Genomic DNA, 6,000 nt, shown 5'->3' with positions numbered 1-6,000 from the left:
CCAGGGACCCAAAGCCCTGACTCATTTGTTCATCCCACTTTATAAAATAATTTAATATAAAATAATTTAAGTGTGGACTTAATTGTGTTGCTGAACTGGGACTTAAGAGTCAAGTCCCTGCTGGATTCAGTTCATCTTAAGCAGATATTTATTAGAGCTTGGGCAAAGCCGCTGATATTTTGCTTCAAGTGTTTCATAAAAATGCTGTTGGTGATAACTTGGACACCACCACACAGGCATTTTGGGAAACAAATGAGTACCAACCGTTGTTGTGCTGCATGAGTCATATGGGAAAGGGGGAAATTTGGCTAATTTTGCTCTTCTTAAGGCAGTCGGCCATATTGATGTGAGTGGCAAATGGGAGAGCCAGGTGAAAGTCAGCTATAACAGAGTCCACAACAGCCTGCAATTCATTTTGGAGGAAAGCTGTCAGTAAAAAAGATCTGGTCATCATTAAGCTCCAGCAGAGTTTATTCTAATTTTGTCAAACTGACTTCTTAATTAAATGGTTGCTTTACAGGGAATTGGAGAAGTACTGGATGTGTGGTAGCAACAGGTAGAGGTTGTCATCCCGATTCTTCTATTTTCTCTGAACTCTGAGAAAGTATTTTCCACTTCTGAGAGGCTCTTCTCCCAAAATCTACTAATCCTTCCCTGGGCAGACAAGATGAAAGGTGGGGAGGGAGGGAATACCCTTGTTTCTGTCAGAGCCACCTGCTGCTGTACCTCAGCTATAGATGATACTTCAGCTTTTAGTTTCCAAACAATGTCCAGACATTTGTCTTTTCTTAAGGGATGACTTAATTCCTTTTGTGAACTCGTTTTGGGTTATATATGTGACTATATTTCAATGCCTCTTATTAATTCCATATTGAAGGCAAGCATAGTAAAAATGTGAGAAAAAGACCTACAGTTTGGTTTTGTTTTGGGTTTTTTGTTTTTTTGTTTGCTTTTTTTTTTTGTTCTTTGAAGGTCTTTTTTTTTTCTCCCATGTCCAGGGTGTCCTCTGGGTTTCAATCCAGTAGCCCCTCCATCTTATACTGCTCGTCTAAAAGAGCCACAGGACATGCACCAGGGCATTTGGTGGAGCAGAGAGAGATGAACTGGATTTTTGCATTGTACTCCTCTTCTTCCCTGTCCATGGCAGGGGATGAGGCCAGACACATCTCGGTGTTTGCTTCTAAGGCTGGGTTTGTGATGCAAAGTTGTGCTGGGGCTGACAGTGCACTGCCAGCTCTTGTGGGCTGCAGCATCCCCTGCACCACTCAGCGTCCTGCCAAGGTGTGTTCCCAGAGAGGCCTGAGGGCCCACCTTTAATTAACACCTTTCCATCCAGGCTTTCAATAACCTAGAGTAGTTTCAGGGTGTTGTGACTTTCACCAAAATAAACAAAAAAGGAATTTGCCAACGGACAGGGAATGTTGCTAGCTGCTGTCCCAGCAGTTCCCCACTGTGTGGCAGAGATGGTTTTGCAAAAGGCCCTAAATCATTCTGAGCAGCTGCCAGGGAGCATCCCATGCAGAACATGAACCAAGTAGAAATGCAAAGCTCACCTTGCATCTGTCTTACCTTAAGAAATTCTTAGCGTGCTAAGGACACTTGTATTACAGTATTTGTACCTTTTTAATTCATAAGTGAAAGCGATGTGGAGTATCATATGTGATAATGTCTGAGAGCTGATTGACAGAGCTGTCAGCTGCAGGACACTGAAATGACAGCCCTTTAAAGTGCTGTCAGGTCTTGTTGGATACTTTTATTATAATACTTATTTTAGCCTCAGGAAGACAAATCCATTGTGTCTTCCCTTTCTGGGGGTCTCCTTAAAGTACTGCTATATAGTGGTGGAATGTTTAACAAAAATGGCTTTCTTGAAGTTGTCTGCACTGTAGGTAAGATCTCCTCCCTTCCCAGAGATGGGAACAACACCAATGCCACAGCCAAGGGCTTTGAGCAGGTTTCCCAAGACACAGAGAATTTTTCCAGGCCTCGTGGCCCTTGCCTTGTCAACATCTGATGGATGCAAAAAGTGCAAATGATCTGCTTAACCACACTGCCAATTCCTCTCCTACGGGAAGAGCCCAGCTCCTTCCCAGCTGGAGGAGGTTTGGTGCAGTGTGGCAGTGCCACAGCAGAGCTTCCCCTAAACCCACCCACAACCATTAAGTCTCCATTACAGGATGCTGAATTCACTCTGCAAATGGAAGATAATGTCTCCTGAGGAAAATAAACTAAAAGCGGGGAAGGGGATTGGCAAAACAAAAACAACCCTTCCCACTGCAATAACACTTTCAATTAAGAACAAAACGGAGCAGGAAGCTTTGAAGCTTGACTTTGGGCAGAAAGAAAAGGCCCTCTCTGAGAGCCCCGGGTTTCTGTAGGCACAGCACAGCGGCTGCTGTCTTCTTTTTACGTCAGACCATTAATGCTGTTTTTTCGCCCCTGGTATCAACAGAGCTTGCCTGGTAGGTAGGTGGGGTATTGGGATTTATATTGTAGACAAATTCAGGAAAGCTTCAGTCCTTTTTTTTTTTTTTTTTTTTTTTTTTTTTTCCTAACAAAGCTTTTGAAAGTCCACTGGGGACCCCTAATGTTCAGCTACTGCTGAAGCAAGCACTTCAAAGCCAGAGCTGCACAGCTTCTTTAGCCATCTGTGGGTTTGATCATTCTGTGGGCTTTTATTACAGGCAATAACACTCCCCTCCCCTGCTAAAAGTCATCTTCTTGGGAAGCTCTGAGAGTTCCTCAAAACGTTTGGTAAAACAACATTTCAGTGGTCATAAAAACATGCCAGCCAAATAAAACTGGGATGGCCCTGAAGATGCTTTGGGAGGCAGAAACCTTTTTTCCACCTGCATAGCAGGTAGGATCCCTCTCTGCCCTGAGCTGTGGAAGCAGACACCCCTAACATGCCCAACAGAAAAGTCTGCATAAGAAAAGTGGATAGCAGATGTGGTTAATGTAAAAGGAGTTGGGAGGAGTAATCCTGTGAGGATTTTAAGGATGGCAGGGACAGACTCTCTTAGCCCTCCATAATTTCCTAACCCTAACCCTAACCTGGGAGGAGTAATCCTGTGAGGATTTTAAGGATGGCAGGGACAGACTCTTAGCCCTCCATAAATTCCCACTGCCTAGTCCCCATTCCCACACATCTCCCAGTGGCTGCCTCATTTTTCCCCCAAAAAATCTCCACTGCCCACCTTCTAAGGCCCATACCAAGCTGGACAGCCTCCATGACCAAAACCTACAGTCTTCCCACTGCCTTCAGCCAGAGTAGATGGGAATTGCTGTTACAGGGTTTATCCTAGTTACCTAGGGCCTCTGCTGGTGGTGCTAAACAGAACACACAAATACCTCCACAACAGCCAGGTTTAGGATTTTTTCAGCCAAATTCCTGGGGTCAGCTTTTCTCTCTCTCTTATGACAGGAATGTGCTGTCTCTCCTAGATTAGCATTAATATAATTCTAATTTTCCCCCTCAGCCAAAGGCAGCAGTGTGGTCAGTACTGGGAGAGACACACCAAGTGTACTTGAAAGTCTGAGCAGAAAAATGTTAGAAATGCAGCTAGAGTAAGTTACCTTCCTCTTTCATGTCTCCATCTCCAATCCCAAGTAAATCAGAAAAAATCGTGCTTTCTAAGTGCTTTCTAACATAATGAAATTCAATTAGAGTGATGCAAACAGAGCTGATAACTGCAGGTTTTCATCACTGACTCCGTGCTAAATATCTGCACTGTGTGGTTTGCAAGGAAGTAAGGGTGCATGGAGAGGAAAGGATGAGGTTTTTAAAAGCACTTAAATTACCTCTAATTAGCAGCACAACTGTAGTCAAAACATAATGTGAGGATAATAAATTGATATTTGCATAATGGAAATACTACCAAACTGTACTTCAAATAAAATAAATTAGATTATAATTGGAGCTGTGTTTTGGGAAAGAAAATCCTTCTAATTGCCTGAGTACAGGCAGTGCCAAGAAGGGGAAAGCTGGCAGCTTGTCAGGGAGGTCCAGACACTGCTGTGTGGGACAAGTGCCCCCCACTTGTTCCATTCCCTGAAGGGGGAATAGGGTGCCCACATCTACCAGAGGCCAGAACAGCCATGGCAAGGCAGGTCTGGGGAGAAAAAGAAAAAAAAACAGGAGGAAGGTGAATGTGTGCACTCTCAGACATCAACTGCAATAGCTTGAACTGAAAGAACATCCAGGGCAAAATTGTATGGACAGCAATTAGGGCAGGAGGCACTTGTGTTTTAAGAGGAGGTGGTGCAAGGGTAAAAATGCAAGCACTAATCCTGTAAATTGCAGGAAAAGAGTGAACATCTTTTTCTGGTAAAATCTCATCATCACCTTGAGTTCCAATGGCTTCCTCCTGCTGCTTTGATAACTGACTTTATTAAACCAACAATTGTTTTCTTTCTGTTGAATCATGTGCAAAGTTGTTTGCAAAGATTTTTTGTCCAGTTCTTACTACTATTTTTTAGTAAAGAGGGACGCTTGGATAGCAATGGATGATAGGTCACTCACCCATTGTACAAGTATGTATACCAGCAAGGAAATTACAGCTGATATGTTATAATCCAAAACAGCTGGGTTTTTTTGAGAAAGCAAACAAAATTACTAAACCCTGTTACTGAAGTGAAGGCAGCATGAACCTTGAGGCTGACTTGTTGCCTGGTGGCCGCAGGATCTTATGGTTGCTAGTGCCAATTTTGTTGTTGGGCAAGGGTTCAGGTGGGAAAATTGATCAGCATACAAAAACCTGCTCTCTCATTTTGGCTGGGGGACTGTAAAAGGTGATTCCTTAAGTCCTGTGTGTACTGGGTTTGTGTGGCCATATTTTGATAGTGAGGTGGACTATGGGATGATTTCTGTGAGAAGCTGCCAGAAGCTTCCCCCATGTGTGACAGAGCCAATGCCAGCTGGTTCCAAGGTAAACATGCTGCTGGCTAAGGCTGTCCTAGTCAGGAGTGAGAGTAATGCCTTTGTGATAACATATTTAAGAAGGGAAAAAAAGTTACTGCACAGATGTAATTGTGGCCAAAGCACATGGGGTACACCCCATGAAAAGTGACCGACATTGGAGCAGTTAGCGGAGAACTGTCTCCTCTGGGAGGGACCTCACACTGGAGCAGAAGGACTCTTCTCCCTGAGGTGGCAGCAGAGGCAGAAACAGCTGTGGTGGACTGACCATAACCCCCATTCCCCATCTCTCTGCACTGCTGGGAGAAGAGGAAGTAGAGCAACGGAAGGAGAGGGGGATGAGGAAAAGGTTGGCTTTAAAATTTATTTTCTTTTTAATTATTCTGCTCTGATTTTTTCAGTACTAAATTTAATTAATATCCCCAAGTTCACTCTGTTTTGCCCATGATGGTATTTGATGAGTGACATCCTCCAGTCTTTAACTCATGAACCTTTTGCTGCATATTCTCTCCCCAGCCCAGTTGTAGAGGGGAGTGAGAGAATAGCCTTGATGGGTATCTGCCATCCAGCCAGGGGCAATCCAGCACAGTGTGAAATACAATGACCCTGCTCACCAGGCCTTCTGTGTATTTGCTCCTCACATACTCAGGTAGGTGTTACATATTTGCTCCTCACATACCCAGGTGAGCTTATGTCATGTCTGGGCCGCTAATAGCATCATCCTGCACCCAGTGGCAATAGGAAAGGTGTGAAAGGTGCGTGAGTTTGGCCATCACTGGTTAGCAGAAGTGTGCAACAGCATATGTCTCTCTGCAACCATGCTTGGATATGCCTCTGACACTGGCTATTGCAGTTAGGGAGGATAGAGAAAACAAGGAGGATGATTTTGGGGGTAGAAGAGTGGCGGCACACACTGGTTCTGGGTTTCAGTGGGGTTTTGAGACAGCTCCTCATGTTACTTGCCAGGTGGATGCTGTTTTGTGGGGGCAAAGACAAGGTTTTCCTGCTCACAGGCACAGAAAGAAGGGTACCACAGGCCTGGAAAGGATGCCTAGTGCACTTCATTGGTGCATATTTCCATA

Source organism: Parus major, chromosome 4, assembly GCF_001522545.3.
Source record: "Parus major isolate Abel chromosome 4, Parus_major1.1, whole genome shotgun sequence".
NCBI lineage: Eukaryota > Metazoa > Chordata > Aves > Passeriformes > Paridae > Parus > Parus major.
Note: the sequence above shows the minus strand (reverse complement) of the source record.